General features: G+C 43.6%; 1 long non-coding RNA gene across 1 annotated transcript; it reads right to left on the bottom strand.

Annotated features, from left to right (window-relative positions):
• Positions 1 to 2,100: 2,100 nt before the first annotated feature.
• LOC104973568 (uncharacterized) lies at positions 2,101 to 18,639 on the bottom strand. Its single transcript, XR_001501504.3, has 6 exons — positions 15,995 to 18,639; positions 15,714 to 15,795; positions 11,011 to 11,603; positions 10,413 to 10,534; positions 8,579 to 8,685; positions 2,101 to 8,318 (listed from the first exon to the last, which is right to left on the bottom strand). It is a non-coding gene; the product is annotated as an uncharacterized lncRNA (long non-coding RNA).
• Between the last annotated feature and the right edge of the window lie 586 nt (positions 18,640 to 19,225).

Here is a 19,225-nt window from a genome sequence, read left to right as displayed (position 1 = left end):
TGCAAATCACATGTCCCATGAATCCAAAAATCTTACAACTCAATAGTAAAAAGAATTTTATTTAAAATGGGCAAAAAGTATGAATGGAAATTTCTCCAAAGAAGATACACAAATGGCAGATGAGCAACAAAAGATGCTCAAAATCATTAGTCATTAGGGAAATGCAAATCAAAACCACAATAAGATACTGTTTCACATCCACTAGGATGGCTGAAATAAAAAGACAGTGATGTGTTAGGGAGGATGTGGAGAAAGTGGAATGCTCATACATTACTACTGAGAACGCAAAACAGAGCAGCCTCTTTAGAAAACAGATTGACAGTTTCTCAAATTGTTAAATGTACAGTTATCCAACAACTGAGCAATTCCAATTCTAGGCATGTATACACCCAAGACAAAGGAATGCTTATGTCCACAAAACATCTTGTACATGAGTGTTCATAGCATTCAGAGCTAAAAAGTGGAAATAGCCCAACTAGCCATCAACTGAAGAAAGGATAAATGTATATCCACACAATTAAATATTATCTAGCAATAAAAAGAGCTGAAGTACTGATACATGGTACTACTTGGATAAACCTTGAAAGCACCGTTATGGACAAAAAAACAGTCTCAAAAGCCCACCTACATGTCATTTATTTGAAATGCCCAGATAAATCTATAGAGAAAGAAAGGGAATTAATTGATGGCTGCTTATTGCTAGGATGGGAAAGAGAAGACTGGGGGGAAATGGAACTGGCTTTAATGGGCACTGAGAGTGACCAACATGTTCAAAAATTGATTATGGTGATGGCTGCACAAGTCTGATATGCTAAAAAAAAACCAAAACAAAACATTGACCTGCACGTTTGAAATGGGTGAATTGTATGGAATTTAACTTATATCTCAATAAAGTTGCTTGTTTTGTCTCTTTGGTTTGTCAAAACAAATAGAACCTTTTTTTTTTTTTTCAAGAAATAATAGTTGACTTACAATAATTAATTTCAGGTGTACAATATAGTGATTCTGTATTTGTATAGTTTATACTCCATTAAAATTATTACAAAGTAGTGGCTGTAGTTTTCTGTGCTGTACAGTAGATCCTGTTGTTTATCTAGTTTATCCACAGCAGTTTTTAATCTCTTAATCCTAGACCCCATCCCGCCCCTCCCACCTCCCTCTCCCCATTGGTAACCACTAGCTTGTTTTTATATCTGTGAGTCTGTTTTTGTTTTGCTATATATATCGTTTGCTTTATTTTTAGATTCCACAAAAACAGACACATAGATCAGTGAAACAAACTAGAGAGACCAGAAATAAACTCACCCAACTACAGTCAATAGTCAATTAATCTCCAACAAAGGAGGCAAGAATACGCAACGGAGACAAGACAGTCTCTTCAATAAGTGGTGCTGGGAAAACTGGACAGCTACGTGTAAAAGAATGAGATTAGATAATTTCCTCACACCATATACAAAAATAAACTCAAAATGGATTAAAGACATAAACGTAAGGCTTGAAGCCATAAAACTCTTAGAAAAGGACATAAGCAGAACACTGTTTGACATAAATTGTAGTAATAGTTTTTTGGATCTGTCTCCTAAGGCAAAAGAAATAAAAGCTAAAATAAACAAATGACTGAATTAAACTTAAAGCTTTTACACAGCAAAGGAAACCATGAAAAAACAAAAAGATAGCCATGGGAATGGGAGGAAACATTTGCAAATGAAATGACCAATATGGGGTTAACATCTAAAATAAACAGCTCCTACAACTCAACAATGAAAAACCAAGCAACCCAATCAAAAAATGGGCAGAAGGCCTGAACAGACATTTGTCCAAAGAAGACATACAGATGGCCAACAGGTGCATGAAAAGATGCTCAGCCTTGCTAATCATCAGAGAAATGAAAATCAAAACTACAGAGAGATACCACCTTACTCCTGGCAGAATGGCTATCATTACAAATAACAAACATTGGTGAGGATGTGAAGAAAAAGGAACCCTTCTTTTCTGTTGGGGGGAATGGAAATTGGTGCAGTCACTATGGAAAACAGTATGGAGGTTCCTCAGGAAACTAAAAACAGAACTACCAGACGATTCCACTATTGGGTTTATATCCAAAGAATATTAAAACACTAATTTGAAAAGATACATACACCCCAATGTTCACAGCAGCATTATTTTATTTATAACAACCAAGATATGGAAGCAACTCAAGTGTCTGTCAATATACAACTGGATACAGAATGTTCAGTGTGTGTACATATACACACATACACACAATGGAATATTACTCGGCCATTAAAAGAATGAAATTGTGCCATTTGGACCAATGTGGATGGACCTAGAGAATATTATGCTTTGTGAAACAGTCAGAGAAAGACAACCAGTATATGATATTACTTATATACGGAAGCTGAAAAATAATACAAACAAATGTGTATAACAAAACACAAACAGACTCATGGATACATAAAAACAAATAGCACCTTTAAAGATAGTGTATATGGAATCTAAAAAAATGATACAAATGAACTTATTTAGGTCTATTTCTTGTCTCTCTTCTGTTCCACTGACCTACTTATTTCTTCTTATACCAACATCACACTGTCTTGATCCTTGTATGCTTATAAGCCTTGAAATCACAGACTATGTTCAATAATTTGTTCTTTATTTAAAGGTTGTTTCATATATTCTAGACTTGCATATTTGTATAAATTTTAGAATTGGATTATCAATTTTTAATTAAAAATCTGTTATAATTTAAAAAAAAAAAAAGATAGTGTATGGCTGTTCACTGGTCTCCTAGGAAGTCAGGGGTGAGGGTTTCCTGTTCCCTTTTCCTGATGAGCTAGGATTTGTCCTGGACTCCTAAGCAATACCTTCTCTGTGCCTCCACAGCTCTTGGTTTATTTTTCTATTACTGCACCCAGTCAGCAAATATTTCTTGAGCACTCAGTATGTGCTAGGCAACTGGGGATATAATCATAAAATGAGCAACTCAGTCCCTGTCTTCAGGAACCTTCGAGTCCAGGGAGAGAACTCCTCACCTTATATAAGTACCTTAGACACATCTATGTCTGTTTCATGAAGAGCCCAAACAGCCCAGCCTTCCAGACCCTGTAGGTGCTCAATACAATTTGTTAAATGAATGATACGGGTCAGTAGAGACAGATCTGGGCCATGTCTCTGAACGCTCCCAGTGAAAAATCTACCCTGAAGAAACCTGAAACTTCAATTTGTCAGAATTGGGACACAAGTTTCCCAACTGCATCTTCCCCCAGGACTTACAAACGGATCAAGTTCTAGCCACATGCAAATGAGTGAATCGATATGTCAATCGGTAATTTCAGAATGACTTAAACTTCTGGGTCAGAGATACCCTGAAGAGAAAGCAAAATGATTGTTCAAAAGCTGTTTGAAGATTCCTGGACGTGGCAGTTTTTAACTGCTGAGAAGCAGTCTATTTTTAACCAGCCATTGCATGAGAATTTAAGAAATGTCTTTTGAAAAATCAAATGAAGACAAAAGGGGGAATGAGGGACAGATGGGAATGTTCCAGCCCCTTCCAGCCATGCCTGTCTATCATCTGCCTGACTGCAAACATCCTGGACTCAAACACCCTCGAGGAGACGCGTAAATCTTCAGAGCACATACGTGTCTCACGCATGCAGGACCACCAATGACCAGGGGGACAATCGGTGTCTTTTGGTTTTAACAAATGAGCTCTTGAAAAAGGTATTTTGCAGGCAAAACAGCTAACAGTGATTTCAAAGGCAAAATCAGTATAAACCGAATGGACTTTTGCTCACTCCGTGCATTCTCCTGATATATTTAAAACGATCACCATGATGCCTGATTTTACACAAATCAAATGGGGCCTCCTGACTTTGGAAGATAGTTTATCTGATGGGGTAAACAACTCTTTTCATCTACAAGGAAATAACGTGGAAAAGTTAAAATGTTTATGTCCTTTCCCAAACAGTGTCACATCCAACAGGAAAAACAATGAGAAAACATATGTAAGACTCCCCCAGACAACTCACCCCACCCTCAGCAAGCCTCTCTCCACCACTGGATAGTCCACAGCGAGAGGAACCGCTTCATCTGTAATGAAGCCTCTGTGGTCACCCGGGGAACAGGGCATTAGATTCTGCAGCCCGGTGTCCAGGGTGGGTGTCACAGAATGCGCTGGAAGGGAAGCCAGAGACCTTGCTCGCTTCATAGGACAGAAAATGGAGGCCTCAAAGCTGGCAGACCTAACATGACGTCCAGCAACACCTTTACGTTCAACACGCTGTTTGTCTTCTCAGATCCACTCTCCACCCGTCTTCCTTCCATTGTTACGGGAGGTCCCCTCGTGAGGACTCACCAGCAACGTGGTCCCTAGATGAACATCCTCAGTTTCACCTGAGAACTTAATAAACATGCAGAATCTCAGCTCCCACCTTAGACCTACTGCTTCGGGGACCAGAAGCTTTGGGGTGGGGTCCAGCCATCTGTGTTTTGCCAAGCCTTCCAGGGGATGCTGATGTTCCGTAAGGTTAGAGAGTCACCTTGGACGGGATCCTTAACCTCTGGCTTCCAGCTGGGCTTGGCCTAGGGGAAACCCTGGCCCGATGACCCAGGCACGAGGAGGAGTGAGTTAAGGGTAATTTTTTCCCTCAGGTTCCCTTTTGGTGGGATTGTCTAGGGCTGGCTTCGTCTGTGCACCAAAGGTCACTGTACCTCAAGGGGGCAGCCTCAGAGCCATGCGACTCACTCCTTCTTGATCCAGTAACTACCCACTCCCCTGACCCTACAGGTCTAGAGATGATAACAATTCCTCCTGCTCTCTAGAACCTCTGGCAATGAATGCCTGATGATCTGAGGTGCAGCTGATGTAATAATAATAGAAATAAAGTGCACAGTAAATGTAATGCACTTGAATTATCCCAAAACCATCCCCCACCACCTCGGACTGTGGAAAAATTGTCTTTCAAGAGACTGCTCCCTGGTGCCAAAAAAGACTGGGGAGCACTGCTTTAGAATACTGTCACATCCTTTGTGATTGCCTACCCACATCTTTGTAAAGGGTCCCTTCACACAGCCCTCCTCTAATTATCCTAATTCACACGTGCTTCTTGGGATGCCCACCTGATACAAATAGAAAGATGATTGCCTGGGTGATGCGTAAGGGGCATAGCCTTTATGGGAACTTTCTAACTTGGAATCTTTTTGTTTCTCTCCAACTTCATAACAGGAATGACTTTGGGAGAGTTCCAAATACCATATTTTACAGCAAAAGAGCATAAAATTTATTTATGCTAAACATGAACATGTTTATTGCGTAATTTTCAAGACACAGCTATTTCTCCCCATAGATCACTTATTTTGAATTTCTTCTTCCCATCCTCTCCCTTCTCCTTGTCACACAACGTGAAGCAAGACATTTGGTTTAGTCTGGCTCAGACCTAGCTTGCTTTTATCTGCTGATCCATCTCCTAAGGCCTCTGCTCACAGACTTGTCTTTCCTTTAAAATTCACTCTGCCTCTTGTTTTTTTAGTTTTGGGGCCTGTTTTTTTTTTTTGGTGGTGAAATACACATAACATAAAACTTATCATAATGGTTTTTAGGCACATGGTTCAGTGGCACTAAGTATACTCATATGGTTGTGCAACTGCCACCACTGTCTACCACGAACTATTTTATATCTTGTGAAATTGAAACTCTGTGTCCATGAAACAAAAACTCTCCGTTCTTGCCCCCAAGCCTCTGACAACTACTACCCTACTTTCTGTGTCTATGAATCTTACCAGTCTAAGGATCTCATTCATATAAGTCAAATCATACAGAATCTGTCCTTATGTGATTGGCTTTTTCACTTAGCATAACTGTGGAAAATTCTGAAAGAGATGGGAATACCAGACCACCTGACCTGCCTCTTGAGAAATCTGTATGCAGGTCAGGAAGCAACAGTTAGAACTGGACATGGAACAACAGACTGGTTCCAAATAGGAAAAGGAGTATGTCAAGGCTATATATTGTCACCCTGCTTATTTAACTTATATGCAGAGTACATCATGAGAAATGCTGGACTGGAAGAAACACAAGCTGGAATCAAGATTGCCAGGAGAAATATCAATAACCTTAGATATGCAGATGACACCACCCTTATGACAGAAAGTGAAGAGGAACTCAAAAGCCTGTTGATGAAAGTGAAAGAGGAGAGTGAAAAAGTTGGCTTACAGCTCAGCGTTCAGAAGACGAAGATCATGGCATCTGGTCCCATCACTTCATGGGAAATAGATGGGGAAACAGTGGAAACAGTGTCAGACTTTATTTTTTTGGGCTCCAAAATCACTGCAGATGGTGATTGCAGCCATGAAATTAAAAGACGCTTACTCCTTGGAAGGAAAGTTATGACCAACCTAGATAGCATATTCAAAAGCAGAGACATTACTTTGCCAACAAAGGTTCCTCTAGTCAAGACTATGGTTTTTCCAGTGGTCATGTATGGATGTGAGAGTTGGACTGTGAAGGCTGAGTGCCAAAGAATTGATGCTTTTGAACTGTGGTGTTGGAGGAGACTCTTGAGAGTCCCTTGGACTGCAAGGAGATCCAACCAGTCCATTCTGCAGGAGACCAGCCCTGGGATTTCTTTGGAAGGAATGATGCTAAAGCTGAAACTCCAGTACTTTGGCCACCTCATGTGAAGAGTTGACTCATTGGAAAAGACTCTGATGCTGGGAGGGATTGGGGGCAGGAGGAGAAGGGGACGACAGAGGATGAGATGGCTGGATGGCATCACTGACTCGATGGATGTGAGTCTGGGTGAACTCTGGGAGTTGGTGATGGCCAGGGAGGCCTGGCATGCTGCGATTCATGGGGTCGCAAAGAGTCGGACACGACTGAGCGACTGAACTGAACTGAATGTCCTCAAGATTTATTCATGTTGTAGGAATATGTGAGGATTTCCTTCCTTTGGGGGAATGGATGAAATTTTATTGTATGACTAGATCACATTGGTTTATCCATTCATCCATCAGTGGGTGCTTAGGTTGTTTCCACCTTTCAACTATTATGAATAAAGCTACTACTAACAAGATGTACAAATATCCATTTGGTTCCTCCTTTTAATTCTTTCAGGTATATACCCAGAAGTGGTACTGTTGTATCACATGGTAGTTCTAGTTTTAATTTTTTTTGAAGAACCTCCATACTGTTTTCCATAGCAGCTGCACCATTTTACATTCCCACTAACAGTGTACAAGGGTTCCAATTTTTCCACATCCCCACCAGCTACTTTTTGACCACAGGCATCCTACGGGGTGTGAGGCAGTATCTCATTGCAGGGTTTTTAGAAATGCTGTCTCCTCCACCAAGAATACTTTTGAACTGTGGTGTTGTAGAAGATTCTTGAGAGTTCCTTGGACAGCAAGGAGATCAAACCAGTCAATCCTAAAGGAAAACAACCCTGAATATTCATTGGAAGGACTGATGCTAAAGCTGAAGCTCCAATACTTTAGCTACCTGATTCAAAGAGCTGACTCATTGGAAAAAACCCTGATGCTGGGAAAGATCGAGGGCAGGAGGAGAAGGGGGCGACAGAAGATGAGATGGTTAGATGTTATCATTGACTCAACGGACATGAGTTTGAGCAAACTCCAGGAGATAGTGAAAGGCAGGGGAGCCTGGATGCTGCAGTCCATGGGGTCTCAGAGAGTCAGACACAACTGAGAGACTGAACAACCACCCAGCACGTGCTCCCTATGTGCCTATTAAGCGCCCTGCCCAGATGAAATTAACCTCCTCTGCTCCTGTTTTCACCACGATGCTTGTCCTGCTGTTCTAATCCTGATGTATTTTCCTGGGCTCTCTTTTCTCTGAGGGACTGGTGCTCCTGCATCCCTCTTTCCTGATAAGGAGGTCTGTGTTCTCACAGAAAACCCAGAACATAACTTACAGGGCAGGAAGGATATCTAATCTGGTGTCGAAGTCTCTCATGACGCTGTAAGTGAACTGGCCCCAGAATCTTCCAGGCATCAGCTCATTTCCCTCCAATCTGGGGCATGAATTCCTCAATTGTTTGGCCCTCATGTCAGCTCTTGAGAGTTTTAGCCACAGGAGTCTCCTGGAGATTATGATTTAAGCCCCTGATCAAGCAGCCAGCATCCTGCTGACAAGACTGCCCTAAGCCCCAACGGCCTCTCAGATCTCACAGAAAGCATCTCATCTTATCACTTCAGAGAAGAGGTCTCCCTCTGGGGCACCGAGCTCCAAGTGGGATGCCGTGAGATCACAGGATAAGGGCCACTTCCTGCCTTCCGTCTCTTTGATTTCTTCTTTGGAGAATCTAAGAGGAGAGGAGAGAGAGATGGGAAAGTCTATGGTGCTCCTTTTAAGGGTCTTCTCGGGGAACATGCCACCCTTCACAGGGCTTGAGGGGTCATCATAACAAGTTCCATGGGTCCTCGGAAGAGGGTTTGCAGTAGCCTGAGAGGCCACATACAGCAATCCCACGAGTTTCCGTGGATGTCCTGGATGGTGAGGCCAGGCATCAACAGCCAAAACATCCCCAAGTGTCCTTCATGTTGCAAGCAGATGAATCACTACCTGTTGTTTTTGGAGGCCTCTCTTGATCCCTGTGGTGGGTGCTGCTGTCCTTCCTGCCACCAGAATTCCTGTCGGAGCTTGTCCCAGGGGAGTACCACGCATCCCATCTGTGTTTTGGAGAGATAGAGCATGACACAGTTTTTCCAGGGCTGTGCTGCCATTTTTCATGAAAAATTCCAGACGCTCCCTCATTAGACACAACTTCCTTTCATCCCCAGACTCCCTCCAAGCGAGGCGCACCACACTCAGTCACTTTGGAGCCTCATGGGACATGAATTCCTTGAAAAGACTTTCCTCCCACTCTAGTTGGTCCTTAAACACTCATTTCTGCATTGATGCCAAGCCAGAAGAAAAACAAGGGGCCATTGCTGTCATCTGATTTGAAAATACTTGGACTTGGGGTCAGAGTTTCAGTCTGTGCCTACACTGAGCTGCTGCCATGACGGACCAGGAGGAGGGGCCTTTACAGTGTTAGGGGCAAAGACTTCAGAACCCTACCGCCTGGGTTCACAGCTTGTCTCTGCCATTAGTTATGTAACCTTGAGCCAGCTACTTGACTGCACTGAACATCAGTTTGTACATCTGTGAAATGGAGAGAACATGTCATCCAATCTCCCCACCAATGGTGCCTGGTGAATCCATGCAAAATATTCAGTGCAGTGCCAGATACTACTAATGAGTAGAGGATACTGGATTTATCTGGTATGAAAGTGACTTTAGTAACACAATACGTTTATAAGTCACTTCCAGAGCTCTCTGCCATGGTAAGCCTTGATCCCTGGAGCATCAGGCACCAGGACCCTTGGGTTTATTCTCTGCCCCTCAACCCTGTGCCATTCCTGTGTATTCACTCAGTTCCTCCATCACCCAGGCCTGCCCTTGTCCAAAGGCTCAGTGGCTTCCTTGCTGTCTATCTCATTCAGGACCTGATGATAAAACTAGACAAATGTGCAAACTATTCCAAGATGTGAATTTGTTCAGTACCTTCAGGGCATGTGCCAGTGAATGGGAGGGGCTTCAGGGCACTTGGAACATGTCATAAAGTGACAAGATGAGGCCAGAGGGACTCGCTCTCGGGGCAGGCTTTCTAGTCCCAGTGTCCCCCTGCCATCTCACACTCTCTTGGTGGCTGAAGTAGGTAAATAATAATCCGGCAGTGACCCAAGTGGGCTTCCTAAGTGCTAGGATTAGAGGAGAAACCACAAGCCAAAAAAAAGTAAATAGAAGTCACAGCCTAGGTTGAAGAAGTGAAGTTATTCAGTCGTATCTGACTCTTTGCGACCCCATAGACTGTAGTCTGCCAGGCTCCACTGTCTATGGGATTTTCCAAGCAAGAATACTGGAGTGGGTTGCTATTTCCTTCTCCAGGGGATCTTCCTAACCCAGGTATCGAACCCGGGTCTCCCGCATTGCAGGCAAATTCTTTACCGTCTGAGCCACCAGGGAAGCCCCTAGGTTGACGTGGAGTGAAACAGGGGAAAATAGAAAATAGAATAGTTAGTACTTTAATCTTTTGTTGCACTATGTTTATAAATTTCATGTACGCATTTATTCCTGAATATTCTACAACTCATTCTTTTAATTCAGCAAATAGTTGTGAGCTACCTGCTCTGTACTAGGCACTGTCTAGGTGCAGAGCTGATTAACCCTCACAGAACCTACTGTCCAGTGGGGTGAACAAAGGAAAGACAAACCAAAAAACAAAACAAAACAAAACAAAAAACAAGGAAAGAAAATCACTGCAAGTCGTAATAAAATCTGAAGGAAATAAATGAGAACCCAGACAGGACACCTGCCTGCAGAATGGCATGAACTCCGTGAGTGTCTGACTTACTCAACAATCACCAGGTGTGTGGCAAGGGATGCCTGAAGGGGCTGTGGAGATGGTCGTGGTCATGCTTCTTGTGTTCCTTCCCGGCACCGGGGACAGTTACCTAGAAATGCTTCAGAGAGGATCTGACCAGAGAATTGTCATTGGTGAGTTATTTGGGCAGACATCCATCTTATTTTAAAATCTCTCCTTTGCATTGAATCACTGGCCATTTCTCCTTCCAAGAAGTACCAAAAGCCTCCCCTTCCATCCCTTTGAGGATGTCAAAAATGTCCTAGCCCACATTTTTTTTCTTTTCCATTACAGTTTATTACAGGTATATTATTATTATTATATTATATATTATCTATTATATTATTACAGGTATATTATTGAATATAGTTCCTTGTGCTGTTCAGTAGAACCCTGTTGTTTATCCATTCTATACGTGTTAGTTTTCATCTGCTAACCCCAGACTCCCAATCCATCCCCCTTGGCAACCATGAGTCTGTTCTCTTATGTTTGTGAGTCTGCTTCTGCTTCACAGATAAGTTCATTTGCATTGTATTTGAGTTTGCACATAGAAGTGATATCATATGATGTTTGTCTTTCTCTGACTTACTTCACTTAGTACGATCATCTCTAGGTCCATCCATGGCGCCGCAAATGCCAGCCTAATCTTCAATGTCATCTCTTGGCTCCTTTTGCCTTCAGTTCACTTAGGACAATGGGTGCAAATGCACCCTCTTACAGATTGGGCAGGGCAGAGCCTCCCCACAAACAAATGCAGAGGGCTCCCCTCTCCTGGAGTTGAATCAAGGCAGTCAGGCAGTGAACACCTTCTGTGGACCTACCACGGTTGACACTGTCCAAAACTTATCTTCCAGTCCCCATGGGTTCTACTTTATGATGAAGAGAGGGCAGGGGGAGCCTTCCTGGGGTTGTCAGGCTGGACCCCAATATAAACGGACTCCTCATGTGCTGTGGGATCCCTCTGGTCGAGCCCCCCGGAATCTGTCTCCTCCCCCACACTCCACAAAGGTCCTCCTGCCATATACACAACTTGGAAATCTCCCTTCTTTCCTGGGAATCTCTTCCCTCTTACCTCACCCTGTCTAAGTATGTCCCGCCCACAACCTGTTCCCTTCAATACCTGCCTTGTGGCCCCACGTCCAGCGACTTGTCTGTTCTTTGTCCTTGGGTTCCTTGGAATACCTGTGGGCAGGTTTATGAATCAGCTTCCAAAGGTCAAGCCAGATCTGTGTAGAATTTGGAACAACTGCTATGACAAAACAAAATGTGAATCCAGAAAATGAGAAAACTTATAAACACACCCAACACAGCACCTGTCCCAGACAGAGAAGGGACAATAGAAAGTAGTTATCAGTCAAAAATAGATTGTCTGTGTATGTATAACTGAATTTCTTTGCTGAAACTAACACAACATTGTAAGTCAACTATACTTCAATTTGGAAAAACAAAATCATATTCCAGAAAAAAAAAAAAAAAGAGGAGATTATTTTAAACTCTGTATTTGCTCTTTTAGGGAGGAAACCAGTGAATATGGTCTGGAAGGGCACAGGGTGAACCCTCTCCCCCAGTTACGCGGTTCCCCCCACTGGCAGCCACCACAACGCAGGGCTTGTGCTTTTCCCACAGGTTCTGTGAAAAGCTTCTTAATAAGTGCGCTTCTCACTGTGAAGAACAAATTACAGAACCTGACTTCACAGTAACACATGGAAGCCATGTCTTTCCTCTCCTCCCTGTTCCAGCCCATCCTTGTCATCACCTGCACATTTCCATGGCGTTATTCCATTCTGAAAAAGGAGGTGAAATCAAAGTGAAAAAAAGGTTTGAGGGAATGTAGACTCCAAACAGTGACCAAGGTGAGATGGCATCGAATTTGCCCCTTCAAAGCTCAGAGCCCAAAGCCAAATTTCTCTATAATGCAATCATTCCTTAATTGGCCACTAATGAAAAAGAATTTTAACATCTGATAGGATAATTACATACTGTAAATCTATTTACAGAAAAACTAAATGCTGCATTGCTAGCACACCAGGAGAGATTTATAGATAATATAAAGGTGGTGATATTATTTGTGAATTGCTTGCCTGCTTGCTTTTTCCTACTTTCTAAATATTCTTTAAGGGACTTCCCTGGTAGTCCAGTGGTTAAAGACATCACTCTGCCAATGCACAGGTTCAAGCCCTGGTTTGGGATACATACTTCGAGGCATGGCCAAAAAAATAACTAAAATAATATTTAAAAAATAAATATTCTTTAAAGAGGTCTTATAATAAAAATATCTATCCTTCATGATTTGGCCACCTGATGCCAAAGGCTGACTCATTGGAAAATACCCTAATGCTGAGAAAGATTGAAGGGAAAAGAGAAGAGGGTAACAGAGAATGAGATGATTAGATAGCATCACCCACTCAATAGACACGAGTTTGAGCAAACTCCGGGAGATAGTGATGGACTGGGACACCTGATGTGCTGCAGTCCATGGGGTTGCAAAGAGTCAGACACGACTGAGTGACTGAACAACAACAACAAATTTGATTTAATTTTATCTGGCATTCCCTCTGCCATGTGTATTTAAATATTAATTACACTCCATTGAAGGAGGAAAGGTAATAAACTCTTTAACACAAACACATTGAACAAATGAAAACCTACACTGCTCTGGTCTGTTTATTTCTTGACAGCACCTACAGCATCACAGAAAGTGATGATTCTTTGCTCAGCTCAAGTGTTGAGGTCACCTAAGGATCTTTAGATAAATACAGAGGTTTAGGTCTCACCCACAGAGATTCTGAGGCTCTATGGTATGGCCTAATTTGAGGTTTTTCCAAGCTTCCCAAGTAATTCTAACGTGAAAACCACTGACTTTAAAAAAAGGAAACAGGAATGAACCCCACTGAGAATTTATTAAAATAAAGCATCTTGGAGAGTATTTCTGTGAAGTACAGCCAATCTTGCTCAAATCAGGAGAAAAATAGTATTCTGGTAGTTGAAGAAAGAAAAATACCCTAGAAATTTAAAAGTCTATTAGAAATAACCATGATCCTCCTTCCTCAGCATTTGCCTGGCATTTTACGTATATCACCTCTAACCTTCTTTAAGTGTTCTAAAAGTTAAACTGTGTGGTACCCATTTTATTTTTTTGGCTCCACCATGCAGCTTGTGGGAACTTAGTTCCCTGACCGGGGAATCCCTGCTCACCTCCTTCCGGGCAGTCAGGCCCATCAATTTTTGCTTTACATACTTTAAATATTTCTGTTGTTCGGATATTTTTACGAAGAGCATGGGTTCTATTTGTGATGTATAATCTACAAAAGTTAATACTGAAGCAACCTTCACCAGCAGTTGGGACTCAAGCCCAGTTGAGGGTTCCCTCAAACTTTGTCCTCTTCACTGTCAGCTAGGAGTTCCAGTCCTGCCTTGGAGGCTTTTGGGGGGGATTCACACAAAATGAATAGTGTGTGTACTATACCTACATTATATTACCTATAATCATCATAAAAATCTATGCACTGCTTTGCCATACAGCAGAAACTAACACAACATTGTAAGTCAGTTAGACTCCAATAAAAAAAAAAATTAATCGACAAAAATCTATGCAGTTCTTTGTACTGAAAATATCTTTAAATTTCTTCCTTGTTTAAAAACCTGGCAGGCCACACACAGTAACTCCCATTTTTTGTGGATGGGGAACCAAGGTCCGACTCATTATTCAACAGATGTCCACACAGCTTCTTCGAAGATTCTGAATTCTGAATCTCCTGTCCTAGCACCAGCCCTCCTCCGACTCACACCCTGGGGAGGTTGGTGATTTCCCATCAAGTAACACCGGACAAAGATTAGATCATTTTAAAAGCTTGTTTTCTCCTTTAACCATGAAGGGGGAGAAAAAAAAAAAAATCAAAATTCATTAAAACAAAACAGCAACCATCTGTGTCCAGAGATGTCCGTGGAGAAAGTGGAGATAAACAAGCTGCTCTCCTGAGTCTCCTCTCAGCAGTTTGCCTCAGCTCACTCTTTAAAAGCTGCAGGGTGCCAGGCCCTGGGCTTTATCAGACCCTCACAGCTACCCCTGAGGTTCTACCAGGACTCATAGTGGGGGACCAAGAGCCCGTGGTGTGGTTTCCAAATGTCAGGGCGGGCCTGGTCACCAATAGGTCCATGTTCTTGTTTTTAGCATAAGACAGAACAAATAAACTCTGTAGACTGCTTCATCCTCAATGGTATCGATGAGGGGGAAACAGCAGATCACAGAGACGCACTTTAAACAAACAGGATGTTTGTGAGCCAGACGAAGTTATATGAGCAGGACCAAGGGAGAAGAACCCGCTTTGGAGCACTTGTTGAAACCCTCCATTCAGTTCTCAGATAAGAACTCCAGGATTTAACTGGTGCCTCTGACATGGTGTAAAATACAGAGCACCTACTTCCTGGAGGAAGTTGACTATAAGTTGAAGGGAAAGGAAAGATTGATTTTCTCTCCACAGGAAGCAGGGAGATCCTCGTGGTCTCAGCAGCCCTTTCATTTGGACACGTAGCCATGAGACCAGGGTTCAGGCTGAGTTAATGAGCAGGGGCCACTTGGGAGAAAGTTCCAAGCAGGATGCAGAGGTGGGAGGAGAGGCGGGCTGGAGCGCACGTAGGGGCCGACCCATCCTGCTGGGCCTCTGACAACAAATGGGATGCGGGGCGTGGGCTGGGAAGTGGCACTGGTACAGAAGAGAGAACACACACGTGCTCTCGAGAGATCTCTCTCTCTCTCTCTCTCACACACACACACACACACACACACACACACACACACACACTCAGGGTGGGAACAGAAAACAAAACCCTGGGAAGTGTGATGAAAAAGAGCTAAGTCCCAACAGAAGCCTGATTAGAGAATGCTGAGATGCTGGCAAGCCAGACACATCCTTGGAGATCACTGAGGATGGCCCCGAAGTGAAGGGCCCAGTCAGCCTTCTGGTAAAGAGAGAGAAATAACTGGTGAAGGCAAAAGGTGTATAAAGACAGGAAAATGGCACATTAGAGAAATGGCTCCAGGCCTCAGGGCCATCGCCCTGGATTAGAGAGAATATGAAGCCAGGGTTAGAATGAGAGGGCGGCAGCTCCTATGGACCAGGTAGCACCCCAAAGGCATCCTTCAGCTATACCATCTCAATTTTCTCCATTGACTTGAGGTAGTTTCTAGAAAATTCTACCCTATGGAGAAGGAATTCCAAGGTTGCGAAAAATTAAGTACTATAATAGGATCAGCCTACACAGTCAGGAAAGGAGGCAGAGATGGGACCTCACCTCACTGTGACCCGATGCCAAAGCCCCTTGCTCCATACCCTCCACCATGCTGTCAGTCAAGGCGGGGACAGACCTGGAACACCTTAAAAAAAAAAAGAAACAGCCTGAGAAAGTTGAGAGCAATAGGAAGACTGACCCTCTTGAGGGCCCTGACATCTTAAGATGCGTGTCCTACGTGACACAGTGCCTGAGTAGGATCGTTTAATATTTGGGCATATTGTCTTTCTGGGTGTGGTGTGCTATTGTTACAGGCTGCACACCCAGACAACATTGCTGCTTACCTGGAAACTCCGGGCACCAGCATTTTAACTGCAAGAGTCAGAAGGGGTCCACCCTGTGCAGGTATCTTGCTGTAATAATAGCTGGCAGCAGTCTGTGACCCACGACTCCATGAAGATAACAAAAGTACAGAGAAAGCTTGAAGCCACATTAGGAAATGAGACTGACCCAGGTACTTCCAACTAATTTACAATTTTAGGCAGCAAACTGTATGTGATACAGAATGGAGTTTTGGCATAAACTCCCAAATTCTTCCCCCTAAAGGGTAAGAAAAACCCTTAGCCAGGGGCAGCTCACAGAAAATTCTGGTCCCGCCTGAAGTCCTCTGCATCTTGGGTTTTTAAATTCTGGTGATTCTCCTAAGCATATTCCACATTGGCCTTAGGTCTCTGCATGGGATTTGCTCAAATTTCAATTATACAGTAAACATTCAGTCATAATATTCCTAAGGAGGTATGTTCTCTGCTGTGGGTGCACCCAAATAACTGCTACTCTTTTACTGCTGCTTTACAGACGGGTTCTCTACCAGAAAATCTGCAAACTCATTGTTCTGGCCAGTGGCATAGGAATTCTGCCCAGTTGGTGTCAGGAGAGATTATGTCCAGCTTGTTTCAATGCGAAGGGTGACCTCTTTACTCAGGACCCTCCTCTGATCAAGCACAGGGATGCTGGGATACTTTGTGTGTAGTCCATCACAAATCTCTAGGTTCAGGAGGTTTCCTAATTAACTGTTTCATCCTCAGTGCTGTGGGGGCTGCACTACAATATGCTGCGAAAGGCAAATTGGTCTTAAAAGAAAACCATCCAGGTTTTGATAATAGGGGAACTAACTTAATTTGATTTCACTGTGGCCACTCAGATTTGATCCCTGGGTTGGGAAGATCCCCTGGAGGAGGAAATGGCAACCCACTCCAGTATTCTTGGCTGGAAAATCCCATGGACAGAGGAACCTGACAGGCTACAGTCCATGGGGTCACAAAACAGTAGGACACGACTTAGTGACAAAAAAAAACACAGCTTTTCATGTGCTAGGGTCTATGCCAGGAGCTTCACATGCATGCTTTCATTTAATCCTCAGATTATCTTTTCGAGGTGGGTGCTCTATGCCCATCTAACAGATGAGGAAACTGAGACTAAGAAATTTGCTGGTTTGTATGAGGTCAAGGTCACACAGCCACTGGGAGATTTATCTAGGATCTTTCTGTTTTTTTGTTGGTGGTAAAAAACATAACATAAAACTTACCATCCAAACTCTTTGTAAGGTAGTCTAGTAGCATTAACTCTATTCACAGATTGTGCAAAAAAATCTCTGTAATTTTTTCATCTCGCAAAACTGAAACTCTAGATCAGTTCTGGTAACCCACTTCAGTATTCTTGCCCCATTTCCCTTCCTTGCAGCCCCTGGAAACCACGAATCTACTTTCTATGAGTTTGACTGACTCTTTTGCAACCCCGTAGCTGTAAAGAGTAGCCCTCTTTCTGTTTTGTGAAGATACCACAAGAAGTTGGCAGTCTAAAACCTGGAAAAGGGTCCTCAACTATGCTGGCACCCTGATCTCAGACTTGAGAAATATACTTGTTTATAAGTCACCCAGTCTATGGTCATTCGCTCAGTCATGTCCAACTTTTTGTGACCCCACAGACTGTAGTCCACCAGGCTCCACTAGTATCCTCTGTTCATGGGATTCTCCAGGTAAGAATACTGGAGTGGGTTGCCATCTTCCCAACTCAGGGATCAAGCCCACACCTCCTATGTTAGCAGCTGAGTTCTTTACCACTGAGCCACCCAGAAAGCCCTCAACTACTCTGGATACCTCTTATGAGTGGAATCACACCCAGCATTTTTCTTTTCGTGACTGGATACTTTCACTGGAATAATGTCCTCAAGATCCATCCATGTTGTAGCATGTGTCAAAATTTCCTTCCTTCTTAAGGCTTCATGATATGCCATTGTGTGTAGAGACCACATTTTCTTTACAGAGCTAGGATTTTAATCTGAGTTTGGGAGACTCCAAATTCCATGCCTCTTTCTTGTGCATAAGCCATGTTCCTTTGTCAGTGCTTTAAAGAGAATTATAACTTTCACATTATACAAATGCAAGAAAAGTGAGCTAGTGGTGTCCTGGCTCTGTTCTCAGCATTGCAAGCTCAGAGACAGTGGCGGAAGGGCTGACAGACCCCTCGGAAGTGACTTACATACTTCTTGGGGAAGCACCCCATCCTTCTCATCACACAGGGCCCAGCCCTCTACTCCTCCCATCACCCCGCACTGCCCACAACTGCCTCCCACCACCCTCCAAACTCAGCACATGCCCTGGCCTCTGGTCTCCTGTAAGTCACGTACCAAGGTCTCCAGGACATCTTCAACAGAATATAAATAGCCCTGAGACTTCAGAGTCCCCACCCTTCCTCATGCAGCCTGCCCTGTTGCCCAGCTTCTCCATCCTCATCCTTGTGGGCTGTGCCAGTGTCCTCCTGCTTCTGCAAGCCTCTGGCTTTGGTCATTTCTGCCGCCTCTCTGGTATTCATCACTCGCCAAGGACAGCAGCTTTCTCCTCTGCAGCCCAAACCTTTCCCTTCCCCAGAAGCCCATCCAGACCCCTCCTCCAGGCCCTGATGGCTCTGCACCTGCACCCTGGGTCTTTATATCCGCCCCCAGAACACTCCCACCCTCCCCTCCTCTCCCCCACCCCACCTTCAAGACTGGTCTTGAACCACCTATCACTGGTCTTCTCCACTATCATCTAATCAAGTCAAACTCAACATGGGCCTGCTCAGATCTTCCCCTCAGCTGCTCGTCCACCATCTTCACCCGACCCTCCCTGGTCAGCTTTGTTCGGTTCATGAGCATTTTCTGGCTCTGCCCCCACCCCTACCCCAATCCATTCACCTCACCTTCACCTCCAGCCTGTGGGCAGGCACTTAAGCCACCGTGGTCCTGGGCCGCCTCTCTCGTCCAAGCATCAACCCTGCCTTCTTCTCCCTCCCTCTCCTAGGTTGCAATTTGTGACCCAGATTCACTCCACCCCATTATCTTATCATTTCTGACCTTTCTCAGGTTTTGATATAATTAACCTGTGTCTTTATAAATATTTTAATAAACTATATATGGATTTCTCTTTCTTTTTACCTAAGTTCCCTTGAGCATGAACTAGTCCGGCTCTTCAGACTCCCAAGTGGCTCCGTTGCCCTCACAGCATGTATTATACCATAAATAAATTATGCCATAAATA

Source organism: Bos taurus, chromosome 12 (genome assembly GCF_002263795.3).
Source record: "Bos taurus isolate L1 Dominette 01449 registration number 42190680 breed Hereford chromosome 12, ARS-UCD2.0, whole genome shotgun sequence".
Taxonomy (NCBI): domain Eukaryota; kingdom Metazoa; phylum Chordata; class Mammalia; order Artiodactyla; family Bovidae; genus Bos; species Bos taurus.
Note: the sequence above shows the minus strand (reverse complement) of the source record. Positions and strands in the feature narration are given on the sequence as shown.